Source organism: Arachis ipaensis, chromosome B07 (assembly GCF_000816755.2).
Source record: "Arachis ipaensis cultivar K30076 chromosome B07, Araip1.1, whole genome shotgun sequence".
Lineage (NCBI taxonomy): Eukaryota > Viridiplantae > Streptophyta > Magnoliopsida > Fabales > Fabaceae > Arachis > Arachis ipaensis.
Genome location: NC_029791.2, coordinates 109,298,789 through 109,316,603, shown reverse-complemented (window position 1 = coordinate 109,316,603; position 17,815 = coordinate 109,298,789). Strand labels below are relative to the sequence as shown.

At 34.0% G+C, this 17,815-nt stretch overlaps 1 long non-coding RNA gene across 1 annotated transcript; it reads right to left on the bottom strand.

Moving 5' to 3' along the window:
* On the bottom strand, positions 10,198–11,007 carry LOC110264328. Its single transcript, XR_002350319.1, has 3 exons — positions 10,534–11,007; positions 10,361–10,462; positions 10,198–10,247 (listed from the first exon to the last, which is right to left on the bottom strand). It is a non-coding gene; the product is annotated as an uncharacterized LOC110264328 (long non-coding RNA).

Below are 17,815 nucleotides of genomic sequence, written 5' to 3'. Positions count from 1 at the left end.
GCTCTATTTCCTTACACCATACTTTTGCTGTCTTTATGTTTTCTTTATGAAAAAGCTTTCATTCTTGCTTGTTTTAGAGCCGAAAACTCCTGAAACATAAACACTAGCCTAACTCTAAATATTTGATTATTTATTAAATATTCTTAGAAACATAAAAAATTTGATTAAAACCTAAGAAAATAAATGAAATAGAAATAGAAAAATTGGTTAAGATGATGTATCATCGGGTACAAAATCAATATTGATAGTGGATCGTTGAAAGTGACTAATGGTGCTCATGTGATCCTGAAGGCAAAACGATTAACAACCAAACTATACTTGCTTTTTGGAGATATAGTTTGAGATACAGAGGCATCGGTAGCATCTGCAAATCAAGAAGACACAATGGTGTTGTGGCATCATAAATTAGACCACATGTCAGAACGTGGTCTACAGGTTCTTTAACGAAAGAAAAATGTCGATAAAGATTTTTACAAAAATATCACGTTGCAAGTATAGTTCTAAACCGACAATTAAACCTCAATCAACGTTTAGATTGTTTGTCACTTAAGCAAACTCGATAAAATTAACCGAAGTATTTAAACCTTGAGTCATCTCTCAAGAAATTGCAGGGAAGTATGGTTATTATTGGCTATGGAAAAGTATATTCTTGGATTTTGTAATAAGAAACAAGAAAGTAAAATGCAGAAAATAAACTAATAACTAAGAAAGCTCTTAGCAAGGAAAGAGAATTAGAAGTCCTATCCTCATTATCATTGTCAATTGTGATGGTAAATGTGAATTGCCTTCACTTAGTTAACCTCTAACCAATGGAGGAAGGTCAAGCGCATACAATCAGCTTGAGTGCGCAAATCCTAGTCAACTCATAGTGAGAGGCTAGATTTTGTGAAGTTCAAGCTAACCAGCGATCTTCAATTACCATTCAACAAGAGACTTTGACAATTCAATAGTCTCTAATTAATCAATCCAAGTTAAGAACATAAAAATCTAATTTAAAATCCACCCAAGCATTTTATCAAACACTTGAAAAGCACAAAATAAAAGCATAGAAAAGTAATGAGAGAATGTAGAATCTAAGACTAACAATTGCAAAGAAATAACAATAGCAAAGCAATTGAATAATAAGAAACATGAAACATAAATTGCATTAATATGGATTAAAGGAAACAAGAGGAATTCATAAACTAAATTGGCAACATAAAGGAATCAACAAGAGAAGTAGATAAACTAAAGTATTAGAACAAATAAAAGTAGAAGAAACCTAAATTAAAATAAGGTAGAAATCTGAATTTGAGAAGGAACAAGACTAAAAACCTTAAAACCTAGAGAGAGGAGAGAGCCTCTCTCCCTAGAAACCTACATTTAAACCTAACTAATGTGAACGAATGAAAAGTGAATGATTTTTGATTGATTCTGCTCCACTCCCAACCTCTAATCTGCATTTTTCGGGTCTGAAACTGGGTCAAAAATAGCCCAAAAATCGCCCCCAGTGTTTTCTGTTAATTGCAGCATGTAGCGCTCTGTCACACGTACGCGTCGCTGAAGAAATTCCTAGTCATGCGTACGCTTCGCCCACGTGTACGCGTAGCTTGCCTGCTGCACCGGTCACGCCTATGCGTCGCTGCCAACTTCCCAAAACTTCAATTTCTTGTGTTCTTTCCACTTTTGCATGCTTCCTTTCCATCCTCTAAGTCATTCCTGCCCTAGAAAATCTAAAATCACTTAACGCACATATCACGGCATCGATGGTAATAAGAGAGGATTAAAAATTAGCAAATTTAAGGTCAAAGAAGCATGTTTTTAATCATAGCACAAATTAGGAAGGAAAATGTAAAACATGCGAATTCTATGAATAAGTGTAAGAATAGTTGATAAAATCCACTCAATTTAGTACAAAATAAATCATAAAATAGTGGCTCATCATTCTTTTAGAACGTAATCTCCTTCCAAGAATCAAAATAGTGCATTTATCTTTTTGTGAGCACTGTGTAACAAACAAGCAGCATAGATTGAAGTTTGAAAGATTAACTGCTAAAAGAAAGCACATACTAGACTTGATTCATTTTGATGTGTGAAAAGCACTTGAATTAACACTATGAGGATCAAAATACTTTGTTTTCTTCATAGATGATTACTCATAAAGAGTGTGAGTATTCCCCCCATTAAGAAGAAGTCAGGTGTATTTTCAATATTCAAGGAGTTTAAAGTACGAATAGAGCTTGAAATTGGAAAAAAAATAAAGTGCTTGAAGACAGACAATGAAAGAGAATACAATGATGGCAATTTTATTCCATTTTGCAAGCACGAGGGTATTTGGAAGGCAATTCACAATTTTATATACACCTTAGAAAAATGGTGTCACAGAGTGAATATACAGAACTCTTCTGTAAAGAACTCGAGCTATGTTTCGGACTACAAGATTAAAGTCTTTTTTGGCAGAAGTAGTCAAAATAGCCTACCACATGATTAACAAATCACCATCAACTACAATTAGGTTGAAAACACCAATAGAGATGTGGCAATGTAAGCCACCTGATTATTCTTCTCTACATATATTTCGATGTCCAGTTTATGTGATGTTCAATTTTCAAGAAAGAACAAAACTTGATCCTAAATTAAGGAAGTGTATCTTCTTGGGATATGCTAACAATATAAAGGGGTATCGTTTGTGGGACCCCACTGCTCACAAAATTATTGTCAATAGAGATGTTATAATTGCTAAAAATGAGTTGTAAAAGGAGCGAGAAAACAACAATAGCACTGAAGAAATACTACAATATACATGCACGACAAGTCTGGAGAAAAAGACTCTTTTGAAGCAGAATCAGAGCAAGTTGAACAATGTCCAGTTGAAGCTCACAAAACAACACGTGGAATAAGAAGGCCATGATGGCATGCCGACTATGTCATGACTTGCCATGATGCATATTGTTTTGTTACCGAAGATGGAGAGCCATCAACTTTTTAAGAGGTCGTAGAAATTCCGGATTCTTCTTTATGAATGACAGTCATGCAAGAAGAAATGGAAGCACTACACAGAAACAAGACATAGGACAATGTCAGTTCGAACATTCTCCCCAACCTATTCTGACTGGGTTGTCTGAGTTTGATGTCGAAGGTTTGTCATTGAGACGGGATGACGATTTAGAAGAACCAACCACTGATGCCATCGATAATTGCGAAGAGGCTGCCTATGTATAGATGTATTTAGATACTAATTTAGGACATGTTGACTATTATTCTGTGTATAGTCCTGTTGAGGGTTATAAACTTGCATAATTATTAATTAGCAACTAGCATATAATAGAAATTAGAACATGGAAAAACTTGATGTATATTGCTCATTAGTTACAATTGTTCCGCCTGGAGAATCTGATTTTATTTAATTATTTTGTCCTCAAGTTATCTAATTTAGTAACATGTTAGTATACTGTAATTGACGTTATATATTGACTGACAAGATCGGACTTACCAGGAAAATTGGAAGAGAGGGACCTCTTTCTTTGTGCCTCTAGCATCTTATTTTGCAAGGCGATGGAAGAGGCCTCCACGTTCTCTTCGCTGGAACACGCAACATCATTCGCAAGAGACCAGTGGTTCAACACGTTGCCAATTCAGTCATGGCTGGATACATTCTCAGCACAGAGGCACAAAGGTGATGCTATTACTATTGCGCATGGAGATATTAGGACGGTACGTTGTCATATGTCTGCTCGTAAAAAGGCTGTTTGGCTATATTTCAACCTGCCATAGTCAATCCAGATGTTTTATTGTCTGTAATTAAAATGCACTTTCGAAAGGCCTAACATGTTTGAAACCCTGAACATTGCAGGGATTGCTTCAATTCACAACAAAGTACCGCAAGAAATTCGGCTTCGGGTTCGTCATTATCACAAACCTGTTTCTTTCGCAACAAATACTAGAGGAGGTGCAGGTAAAGTTTGGATTTTTTGTGATTTATTTAGCCATCTAGTTGGGTATAATTGTTTAACTCAATGGTGATATATATGGCCAGTTGCTAACCTGTATTTTGTGAAATGAGGTACTGAATGGGTAAGTAAATAAATATATGCATGTTCCTAGAGTAAATGTTGAATAATTGACTCTCAAATATGAGCAGGCACGAGAGCATGTTATAGTAAATTGTTATTTAGTCCAATAGGATCATAGCAATTTAAGTTAGTATACCTCAAGTCATTCCCTTTTCCTCTTAGTTTGTTCTTTTTTTTTCTTTTTACTTCCTAAGGATATTTTTTGGAAAAAGAAAGTTGAAAACCAAGAACTGGATGTGTGGTGCAGAATTTATAACCACAAACTAACCGGCAAGTACACCGGGTCATTCCAAGTAATACCTCAGGTGAGTGAGGGTCGATTCCATGAGGATTGATAGATCAAGCAACAATGACTGAGTGATTGGCTTAGTCAGACAAACAAAAAGTGATGTTTGAGAGTTTAAAAGTATTAAACAATAAATTCAGAAAATCAGAAAGTAAGCAGTAAACAAGTTGTGAATAATATATGGAGAAACAGTTAAGGCTTCAGAGTTGTCTATTTTTCGGATTGACTTTTCTTACTAACTATTTTAATCATGCAAGATTTAATTCATGGCAACTATATGTGACTAAACCCTAATTTCTTAGACCTTTTTAGTCTCCTCTAACTCTCATCAACCTCCAATTCCTTGGTCACTTGATTCCAATTAGAGGGTGAAGTTCAATTCTAGTTATATGCCACAGAAATCCTAATTAACCAAATATAAGAGGGTTATATGTCACGTATCCCGTTAAGTCCAGATAATTAGAAATTTAGGAGAATATGTTTTCAAGCTGTTGTTCAAGTAAAGCGCTTTTCCAAGTTATACAAGAACTCAATTAGAACAAGGGTCATACTTCTGTTCCACCCAAATTCATAAGATAAAGAACGAAAATAATTCTTGAATTATAAATCAGTACATGAATTAAAATAGAAAAATAATAGTATCAATCCATACAATAGACAGAACTCCTAACCTTAACAGTGGAGGTTTAGTTGCTCATGGTTCAGAGAGAAAAATAAGGATTCAGGTAAACCGTAAAGTGCGGAATGAGGTAAGAGAGAAGAGATTTCGAAGGGCTGATTCTTTTTCCTTTTATATTTAATCCTAATTAATGTAAAATATATTTTCTAAAACTAAATAATATCTTTTCCTATTTTAAAATAAAAATTAAAGTTTAATTAAAAAATAAATCAATATCTCGTGCAAGCCTTGAGGGCGGATGGGGACCACTTGTCTCTTTAATATTGGCACCTTACTTAGAAGGGGGTTGTGCCTTACTTGAAGATTGCAGTGAGTATTGGCATGGAATGCTTGCTTAGGCGCCTAACTTGAGTGGGTAGTGCGCCTAACTTGAATGGTGGAGCATCACTTGCGTGTTGTTGTTGTGCCTTGCGCCTAACTTGAAATTTCTCAAGTTAGGCGCAACCTTGGCAGACTTAGTGGAGAAGAAGTATGGACTATTATACATCGTTGGAAAGCTCTGAAAGTTAGCTTTCCAACGCCACTCAAATCACGTCCATTGGATTTCTGTAACTTGAGTTATTCAGGTTTGAGTGCAGAGAGGTCAAGGTTGACAGCATCATTCGCCTTCTTCTCTTTTTTTGCGGAAACTCTATCAAATCCAGCCGAATGCTACCTAAAATAAATAGAATTGCACACTGATGAGCGGATAATTTATACGCTTTTTGACATTGTTTTTAGTATGTTTTTAGTAGGATCTAGTTACTTTTAGGGATGTTTTCATTAGACTCATGTAAACCCTAGTGACTAGTTTATTATAAATAGGACCTCTTACTAGTCTTTTTGACCATCTTTGGTCTCAGTTTTATTCCATTGTTTATCTTAGGAGACTATTGATCACGTTTTAGGGGGCTGGCCATCTCGGCCATGCCTGGACCTTCACTTATGTATTTTCAACGTATTCACTGAGAGGAGGGGATGTAGCCACTGACAACGGTGATGCCCTTGCATAAAGCCAGCCATGGAAAGGAGTAAGACTGATTGGATGAAGATAGCAGGAAAGCAGAGGTTCAGAGGAACGAAAAGCATCTCCATTCGCTTATCTGAAATTTCTACCAATGATTTACATAAGTATCTTTATCCCTATTCTATTATTTATTATTCGAAAACTCCATGATTATTTTATATCCGCCTGACTGAGATTTACAAGGTGACCATAGCTTGCTTCATACCAACAATCTCCGTGGGATTCGACCCTTACTCACGTAAGGTATTACTTGGACGACCCAGTGCACTTGCTGGTTAGTTGTATCGAGGTTGTGACAAATTATGAATGTGTAATCACAATTTCGTGCACCAAGTTTTTGGCGCCGTTGCCGGGGATTGTTTGAGTTTGGACAACTGACGGTTCATCTTGTTGCTCAGATTAGGTAATTTTCTTTTTGTTTCTTTTCAAAAATTTTTCAAAAATATTTCTAAAATTTTCTCATCTGTTTTCGAAAAAAAAAATATAAAAATGTTTTCAAAAATAAAATTTATTCAAAATTTTTAAGGATGAATTCTAGTGTTTCATGAAGCATGTTGAAGCCTGGCTGGCTGTAAAGCCATGTCTAAATTCTTGGACTGAGGCTTCCAAACCATCAGCATAGAGGCAAGTTACTTTGATAAGTAATGAGCAGTATATTCTCTTATGTTGCATGCTGAAGCTTGGCTGGCCATTGGCCATGTCTAGTGTTTTGGACTGGAGCTTTCATTGAAAGCTTGGCTAGCTAGTGAGCCATGTCTAATTCCTGGACTGAAGCTTTAGACTAATATGGCAAGATTCCTGGAATTCATATTAAAAATTTTGGAATCCTTATTTTTCTTTTTCATATAATTTTCGAAAAATATAACATAAAAATCCAAAAAAATTAGAAAATCATAAAAATCAAAAATATTTTTGTTTCTTGTTTGAGTCTTGAGTCATATCATAAGTTTGGTGTCAATTGCATATGCATCTTACATTTTTTTTTCGAAAATATCATGCATTCATAGTGTTCTTCATGATCTTCAAGTTGTTCTTGGTAAGTCTTCTTGTTTGATCTTGATGATTTTTTGTTTTGTGTCTTTTCATGTTTTTCATATGCATTCTTGAATTCTTAGTGCGTAAGCATTAAAGAATTCTAAGTTTGGTGTCTTGCATGTGTTCTTTGCATTAAAAATTTTTTCAAAAATATGTTCTTGATGTTCATCATGATCTTCATAGTGTTCTTGGTGTTCATCTTGACATTCATAGCATTCATGCATGCATTCATTGTTTTGATCTAAAAATTTCATGCATTGCATAATTTTCATGTTTTTCATAAAAATTTCAAAAATCAAAAAAATATCTTTCCCTTTTTCTCTCATCAAATCCGAAAATTTGGATTGACTTTTTCAAAAATTTTTAAAATCTAGTTGTTCTTATGAGTCAAATCAAATTTTCAATTTGAAAATCTTATCTTTTTCAAAATCTTTTTCAAAAATCAAATCTTTTTCAAAATTCATGGTTATTTTCGAAAATTCCAAAAATAATTTTCAAAAATTTTTTTCTTATTTTATGTCATAATTTTCGAAAATAACATAAACAATTAATGTTTTGATTCAAAAATTTGAAGTTTGTTACTTGCTTGTTAAGAAAGATTCAAACTTTAAGTTCTAGAATCATATCTTGTGATTTCTTATGAATCAAGTCATTAATTGAGATTTTAAAAATCAAATCTTTTTCAAAACTAATTTCTATCATATCTTTTCAAAAAATATCTTCTTATCTTATCTTTTTCAAAAATATCTTTTAAAAATATCTTTCCTAACCTCCTAACTACTTATCTTTTCAAAATTGGTTTTCAAAATTTGTTTCAACTAACTAACTAACTTTTTGTTTGTTTCTTAACTTTTTCAAAACCACCTAACTAATTCTTCCTTTCTAATTTTCGAAAATATCTCCCCCTTTTTCAAAAATTTCTTTTTAATTAACTAATTATTTTTTATTTCAAAAAAAAATTTTCGAAAAAAAAAATACTAAATATTTTTCAAAAACCATTTTCGAAAATCACTAACTCTTTTTCAAAATAATTTTCGAAAATTATCCCTCCCCCATCTCATTCTATTTATTCATATCCTAACATCTCATCTCACATCTCTTCCATCCGTACAGTTGTGTTTCTTCCTTTACATCACATCCTTTATCTCCCCCTCTTCTTCTACTCACACAGGGATCCCTATACTGTGATATAAAGGATCTCTATTATTATTATTATTTTTTTCTGTGCCCTCTTCTTTGTCATATGAGCAGGAGCAAGGATAAGAACATTCTTGTGGAAGCAGATCCAGAACCTGAAAGGACTCTGAAGAAATACTTTCTCTGTTTTTCATTCTCTATGTTATGTGCTTATCTATGTTTGTGTCTTCATTACATGATCATTAGTAGTTAGTAACTCTGTCTTAAAGTTATGAATGTCCTATGAATCCATCACCTCTCTTAAAATAAAAACTGTTTTAATTCAAAAGAACAAGAAGTACATGAGTTTTGAATTTATCCTTGAACTTAGTTTAATTATATTGATGTGGTGATAATGCTTCTTTTTTTCTGAATGTATGCTTGAACAGTGCATATGTCTTTTGAAGTTGTTGTTTAAGAATGTTAAATATGTTGGCTCTTGAAAGAATGATGACTAGGAGACATGTTATTTGATAATTTGAAAAATCATAAAAAATGATTCTTGAAGCAAGAAAAAGCAGCAAAGAACAAAGCTTGCAAAAAAAAAAAAAAAAAAAAAGGAGAAAAAAAAAAAAAAAAGAGAGAAAAAAAAAAAAAAAAGAGAGAAAAAAAAAAAAAAAAGAGAGAAAGAAGAAAAAAATAGGCGAAAAAAAAATAGAAAGAAAAAGCAAGCAGAAAAAGCCAAGAACCCTTAAAACCAAAAGGCAAGGGTAAATAAAAAGGATCCCAAGGCTTTGAGCATCAGTGGATAGGAGGGCCTAACGGAATAAAATCCTGGTCTAAGCGGCTAAACCAAGCTGTCCCTAACCATGTGCTTGTGGCGTGTAGGTGTCAAGTGAAAACTTGAGACTGAGCGGTTAAAGTCAAGGTCCAAAGCAAAAAAAAAAAAAACAACAAAGAGTGTGCTTAAGAACCCTGGACACCTCTAATTGGGGACTTTAGTAAGGCTAAGTCACAATCTGAAAAGGTTCACCCAATTATGTGTCTGTGGCATTTATGTATCCGGTGGTAATACTGGAAAACAAAGTGCTCAGGGCCACGGCCAAGACTCATAAAGAAGCTGTGTTCAAGAATCATCATACTGAACTAGGAGAGTCAATAACACTATTCACCTCGAAAGGGTTCTCAGTAGAGGGTTTTTGGGAATTACTGTAATAGGATACATGAAGATAAACCGTACCAGTGATTCATAACCGTCTTATGCCTCTTTTCAAAAACAACGGTTTAAAATGAAAGTAAAGTCGGAAACCTTTTCGGAAAGAAGAACCGTTCAATTCTCAAAAACTCAAAAGCCTTTCAAAATGGTTTATCTATGCGGAACCAAAATAGCCTTTCATAATTTTATTCCAAACCAAAAACACAAAACCGAAATCAACCATCAGTTCATCTCATTCCAACCACGGCCTTAGGCCCAAACAATCCAACCAACAACCAATCACCACAATCCAACAGAGTCCCAGATGCAAACACAGATAGGAAGTTCAAGCACAAACAAACAGTTATTACAAGTAGAACAGTTAGCAATTAATCACAAAGGCAAACCAAGTATAATATGCACACCCAACCAATGTCACACAAATGCATATGATGCATGCCTGTCCCTAGTGGCTGATGATGGAATTTCAAGAGTATTCTATCTTTCACATCATCAAAATAATTGACTCAATTCAAACCAATCCTCAACGGATTAAACTCATTTCAAATCTTTAAAGAATCAACTTCAAACATTACATTTCACAAGCCACACAACAATTCGGCCAAACCAACATCCATAGTCATTCGAGTCTATCAAATAATACATAAGGCAGATACAATCACCAAATACACAATATCTCACATCAGTACCCATATGTAATAATTCCAATAATAAACTATAGTTTTTGGAAAGCGCCCCTACCTCAAAACGCAAATTCCATAACTCAAACGTCTCACGGAGTCCTTTCCGCCTCAACTCGAAATCACCGGCAACCAAAACCTCAGCTCCCAGTCACTTTCGCAATAACCATAGCAACACTAATCGCAACATACAATAATCAGGACTCGACCCCACATTACCAAAACTCATATTCATTAATCAAACACAACCGAATACCAACGCGAGGCTTTTTGAAACATAATTTACTTACTGAGCTAGCGAAACAAAGCAGCCGCAGCTCCATATCAACCCGGCAGCGACTCCGTCAGCCACCTCAAGCGGCAGCGGCGATGAAAGACTCCGACAACCGCGGCTGCACAACAACGTCATAGCGATAAAACCCAGGAATAGAAAGGAATGAAGACCAAATGCAAGGACCCTTACCGGCAGTGGTTTTCCGGCGACTAAGCTGCGTTCTCCGGCGGCAGAGATGGCGGAGCAGCTCGAAACGGCCAGCAGCAGTGGCGGCGTTATCCCAGCACCAACATCCACCACCGTTTTCCGGCAACCAGAGGCACTGCGGGGTTTCATGGTGGCAGATCTAGCAGGAAAGGGACCCTCGGCGCGGTGAAACGACGGTGGTCAGTGGCGTGTCGGCGGCGACTGGACGCAACTCCTCCAGCTCGCGTCTCCTTCTCTCCCAGCGTCGCCCATTCTCGGCCTTCCTCCTCCTTCGAGTTCGACAAAAAGGGACCCACGGCGGCGCTGTGCTTCCTCCACGATTGCGGACCCGACGATGGCGCAGCAGTGAGGACGACGGAGCTGGCGGCGAGTCCCTCTCTGCGCGACACTGACAGAGCGGCTTCTCCCTTCCTTCGACTCGGACCTGACGGCAGACCCCAAGACGGCGCGACGGCTGGGCGGCGATCACAGCGCAGCCCTTCCCTCTCTGCGCGATCTCCCTTCTCAAGCTCCCTCTCCCTCTCTGCCTCAATTTCTTTCTTTCATGGTAATGGGAAGCCGTGTGGGTGTGGGCCATGAAGCACAACTCGCAGTGAGGCGGCTGAGGACGATGGCGGCGCGGTGAACTCCCTTCCCTTCCCCCTTCACGCCGGCGACCCCTTCTTCCTTCTCCCACAATTTCACTTTCTGCTTCTGTTTCCTTCCTTTCATGAAAAGGAGAAAGGAAACCGTGCGTATTGTGGCTGCTGGGGTATGGGCAACAACGGGTAACCGGGTAGGGTTTCAGGGTTAGGGTTTTACTTTTGAAACTTAGGGTCAGGGGTAATTTGGTAATTTCAAATAAAATTGGGTACAATATAATAATTGAAATCCAAATTAAATCCAACGCTAATTATATATAGAAAATACTATTTGCTCATCAATTTCACAAATTATTTTCAATAAAATGTCCCAACCAAATAATTAGAAATAATATACTTAATTTCTTTATTTTCCAAAATAACAATATTAATATTTAAAATATTACTTATCTAGTCCAAATCATATAAAATCCTTATTATTTCATAACTATCAACCTTATACTTTAAATATAGAAAGTAATCCAATAATTATAAAATTGGATAATAAATCATAACTTGTCTCAAATTCAATAAATCAAAACTTGCCTTAATTATCCTTAATAAATGATTTCCGAAATTAAGGCTATAAATAACTATATGATTTGAGACTTATCATAAAAAGACTTTTCAAAGATTCCGGGTCTTACAATTCTGCATGACCAAAACACATGTTAAACAAGAAAAATTCTAAAAAAATGAGATAAAGTAATTTAAAACCAAAACTAAAATAACTATAATGGTAAAATCAAAATAACTATAAAATTAAAACTAAAGTAACTGCAAAAACAAGGATACTAGTAGTTGGGTTACCTCCCAACAAGAGCTTTTTTTAATGTCACTAGCTTGACACTTGATTGTTGAATTTTCTTCCTCTTCTTCCAGTTGGTTAAAATAAATGTCTCCAAGGGGGGAGCGGTGAAAATTAGTGCCCTCTGATATAAATTCCTCCTAACAAGCTTTCTTTTATTGTGATTAGCTTGATTCACCTTGCTTGTTGGTGTAGAGGTTGGATTATTTTTTTTTACCTTCTCTTTTTCATGGATATTTTCTTCTGTTTCTTAGTCACAATCCCCTTTTCAGTGCTTTTCTTGGTTGCCTTTGCTTCTTTGATTTTAAAATTTGGGTGTTGTGTGATGGTTGGAGTGTACCCTTCATCAAGAACTTCTTGAATTGGTGGTTCAATAAACTCACCCTCTATGCCACCCTCTGCTTCATTGGAGTGTAGATTCCCATAATTTTTTTCATCCCTTACAACCTCCTTTGTTTGTGCATCTTCCTTCTTTGTTGGTGCATCTTCCTCCTTTGTTTTTGCATCTTTCTCTTCTTCCATGTGTGAGGGTGGAAAATTCTCTAATTCACTGGAGTATGAACTCCTTTGATTGATTCCCTCACTTTCTTCCATAGGATCTTGCATTATATCTCTTTGAAAGGAAGTTGCTTGTTCCTCTTTCCGGGGCTTGATAATCAACTGCACATATTTCTCTGCATTTTTTACACTCGTCCTTATATCATGTATGAATTCTTTCATGAGAAGCTCAAGAGCTGATGGTTCTTGATATGAATAAGGAGATGGTGGCTCCTGATATGAATAAGAAGGAGATGATGGTTCTTGATAAGAGTAAAAAGAGGATGGTTCTTAGTATGAATAGGTAGATGGTGGCTCTTGATATGGGTAGAAAGATGATGGTTCTTGGTACGTATATGTAGATCGTGGTTCTTGATATGAATAGGAAGGTGGTGGCTCTTGATAGTTGGAACATGGAGCACTGAAGTTTCTTTGGTTTTGACTTTGCCAACCAAAATATGAGTTGTTCCTCCATCCACAATAATGAGAATCACTCCTTGGGTGTGAGTAGTAACCCATGTGATCTCTCTCCATTATTTTTCTTAGCACAAAATACCAAAAAAAAATTAAACGCACCATGTGGTAAATAGGAAAGTAAAAAAGAAAAAACATATTTTTTTAAAAGAAATAAAATAAAATAAATAAAAATAAAAGAAGAATTCGAAAATAAATGAAAAGAGGTGAACTAAAAATTCAAAAATTAAACAAAAAAAATACTAGTATTTTAAAAAGATATTTAAAAAAAATATACGTATTTTATTTAAAAAGTGACGCGTGGTTCTTCTTTTATTATTTCTGTCACAATTTTTTTAATTAATTTTTTTTTTCATTTTTGCACGTATGGTTAATTAATTTAGCCATTTATACGGGATTAAACATCTAAACTTTTTGGCTTTTTTTGTGTATTATTAATTTATTATATCTTCGTGTAAGTTTTTGGTTTAGATTTTATATTTTCTTTTATATAGACTTCTATCTAACTAAATTGGAATCACACATTTTATTTATTTTTAATATTTTAACTTATCACAACAATATTTGTTTAGCTTTATTTCAAGAAAATAAAACGTATTACACCAAAGATAAATCTATATGTTTTGTTAATATTAATATAATTGCAATGGTAAAATAAATAATATAAAACATATTTATTATTATCGTAATATATTTGGTTTCTTTAAATTATTTAATCATTAATATTAAAAATAAGTGTAAAGTTACGGAATAAGATTCACACTATATGTTTAGAAACATTTTGGACAAAAATACATTACATCAAATAAATTATGATTTTTAAAATAATAGCTTAACGGAGAATATTTATCTTACATACGCATATTGAAATATCCAAAATAAAAATTTGTTAAGAATTATTAGAGAAAATTATTGCTTATCTTAGAAACAAAATTGTTTATGAAGAGAAGAAAATAAAATACTATTTTTTATGATTATCATTTATGACCAATAGAAGAAAACAATATATATTTTTTATGATTGTATTGATAGTTTGAAAATATAAATATTGAAATAAGAATGGATTAATAATCGTGGTTATAGGGGTAATCTCCAAAATTTTGTTAGCTTGTGAAAATTAAAAGGCATAAAAATAATATAATATATTTACTAAGTGAATAAAAGTCCCAAATAAAAATTATAACTTGATATCCAATTAAATATGAAAAAAACCTATTAATATTTTATGCATGGATGAAAAAAATGAGAAAAAAACTATTAAAAATGGGAAGTTTTTTAATAATGCTGGTGTAATACATTTTATTGGCTTGGAATAAAAAGCTAAATAAATATTTTTATGATAAATTAAAATATTAAAAATAAATAAAATTTGTGAATACAATTACTAAGAATTTTAATTAAATAAAAACCAACAAAAAATAGTCTAAAGTCCAAACCAAAAATTTATACAAAGGTATAATAAAAAGACCAAATTCTTCAAGCGTTTAATACAAATAGCCAAGTTAATTAACCTTACAATTATCTTCCTTTAATCTCACATAGGTCGTGACGAAAAAAAAAAAAAAAAACCCTCACATAAGAGAAGGGAAATAGGAACAGAAAATCAATTAAAAAAAATTGTGACAAACAATAAAAGAACAGCTACGCGTCACTTTTCAAATAAAACACGTATGATCCTCATAGCATGCTTTTTTCTTGTGTCAGCACCATAGAATTTCCCATCAAATAAAAGTAAAACAAAAACGCCTAATCTAAGTAATCAAACAACTGATAGTTGTCAATCACAGTCAATCCCCGGTAACGGCGCCAAAAACTTAGTGCGAAATTTATAACCCAAAAACTATTCGGCAAGTGCACTGGGTCGTACCAAGTAATACCTCAGGTGAGTGAGTGTCGATCCCACGAGAATTGATGGATTAAGCAACAATGATTGAGTGATTGGCTTAGTCAGACAAACAAAAAGTGATGTTTGAGAGTTTAAAAGTATTAAACAGTAAATTCAGAAAATCAGAAAGCAAGCAGTAAACAAGTTGTGAATAATATATGGAGAAACAGTTAAGGCTTCAGAGTTGTCTATTTTTTGGATTGACTTTTCTTACTAACTATTTTAATCATGCAAGATTTAATTCATGACAACTATATGTGACTAAACCCTAATTCCTTAGACCTTTTTAGTCTCCTTTAACTCTCATCAACCGCCAATTCCTTGGTCACTTGATTCCAATTAGAGGGTGAAGTTCAATTCTAGTTATATGCCACAGAAATCCTAATTAGCCAAATATAAGAGGATTATATGTCACGTATCCCGTTAAGTCCAGATAATTAGAAATTTAGAAGAATATATTTTCAAACTGTTGTTTAAGTAAAGCGCTTTTCCAAGTTATACAAGAACTCAATTAGAACAATGGTCATACTTCCGTTCCACCCAAATTCATAAGATAAAGAACGAAAATAATTCTTGAATTATAAATCAGTACATGAATTAAATAGAAAAATAATAGTATTAATCCATACAATAGACAGAGCTCCTAACCTTAACAGTGGAGGTTTAGTTGCTCATGGTTCAGAGAGAAAAATAAGGATTCAGGTAAATCGTAAAGTGCGAAATGAGGTAAGAGAGAAGAGATTCCGAAGGGCTGATACTTTTCCCTTTTATATCTAATCCTAATTAATGTAAAATATATTTTCTAAAACTAAATAATATCTTTTCATATTTTAAAATAAAAATTAAAGTTTAATAAAAAAATAAATCAATATCTCGTGCAAGCCTTGAGGGCGGATGGGGACCACTTGTCTCTTTAATATTGGTGCCTTACTTAGAAGGGGGCTGTGCCTTACTTGAAGATTGTAGTGAGTATTGGCATGGAATCTTGCTTAGGCGCCTAACTTGAGTGGGTAGTGCGCCTAACTTGAATGGTGGAGCATCACTTGCGTGTTGTTGTTGTGCCTTGCGCCTAACTTGAAATTTCTCAAGTTAGGCGCAACCTTGGCAGACTTCGTGGAGAAGAAGTATGGACTATTATACATCGTTGGAAAGCTCTGGAAGTTAGATTTTCAACGCCACTAGAATCACGTCTATTGGACCTCTGTAGCTCGAGTTATTCATGTTTGAGTGCAGAGAGGTCAGGGTTGACAGCATCATTCGCCTTCTCTTTTTATGCGAAAACTCCATCAAATTCAGCAGAATGCTACCTAAAATAAATAGAATTGCACACGACTCAAAGTAGCATCCATAATGGCTAAAAGATAATTAATTCTTGATTAAACTCAACAAATTGAATGCAAATTTACTAGGAAAAGATAGAGCAAATGCTTACGCATCAATGTGGATGTAATTTAGTAAGTTAATTTTCTTCATTGAATCTTGCAATAAGCATGATTTGTACACCGAAACATGATGATGGATTTTCCATATTATTAATTGTAGTAGTACTGTATTAGTGCCATATTTTCTTGTTTCAGTTGGAACATTGTTAGTGCAATGAACGTGATTGAATATTATAAATATGTGGAATTCTAGCTCTTGTTGACTGTATGTAGTTGCTGACAGCCTGGTAGCTGACCATGGAATAAGATATTTACAATGGTTGTTCACCGATTTTAATTCCAAAAGCTTTTTTTAAGGAATGGATTTTAATTTGCCAGCTGGCACCTGTTATTGCTTCATTTGTATTGCATACTTTTTAATTTAAATTTTATTTTTAATTCTTTTTTAGTGTGGGATTCTATATTCATAGTAAGGTTTATTTGGTACTTTATTAGTTAATTAGATACCATGATGTCTATTTGGCATGTTCTTAAGTTGACATGAAGCATGAAATATTGCTGAAGTATCTAGAAAGTGCCTCTGATTAGTGTTGTTGATGACTTCTAGCTACCAATTACTACACCTTTTCAGCTGGAACCTCTTTAAATTTGTGCAGGCACACTATGAGAATAGTCTGTATGTTGAACTTGAAATTACGTCCCGAGAGAAATTCACTCTTATAGAAAGAGGTCTTACAAAACTTTGGGAACGTAAGCCAAACCAGGAGTTTATAACATAGAGCTTAATCATGTTTGTTTTTTGTAAAATTTGTAAATTCTAAGAACTTGATTGCTTATGGTGTATCCGTCAGGTTTGGCTCGAGAAAAGATTCAAGAAATTATGGAAGAGACAGGCGAGATAATTCAAGATTCAATGCTCGAAGAAGACGTTGTGCCAGATAGTTCTGATGAGGTTGTCTCTAAAGGACACCAACATTCCATCCTAACCTTTTGACCTCAATAAAATTCCAGAGGAGAATGATATCTGTTGACTCAACTTTTTATTATTAGTTTGACTTATCTTTTGAATTATTGGGACTAAATTAAACAAAGTGACTGTTTGTGTTTTTTTCTTTGGATGTTGAATTTGATGAAGTAGCAATGAATTTGGAGGAGATTAATCTCAACTTAGTATATATCTCTTAAATTAATTTATACTATGACTTGTTGGATTAATGGTTCGTACGAATTCAAGACTTATATTACCGATTTGTCGTATATATACGTATTTAAAGTAATACAAATATAAATGTATAAACCCAGGTGGTGAAACTGCTTAATGAACTACATTCTATAATCATGACTATCATATTGACAAAATAACATGAATTAATTAATAGGCATGAATTGATTAATTAAGATCTATAGTTATACACTGCATCCATAACCTAAAATGTCAAAATAGTTTAATTTATCCAAATAATTTACTAATTTATTTTAACCCAAATTAATGCACTCATATTAATTTATAATTAGTAAATATTATTACATTATAACTGTAAAAAATATTAGTATCACC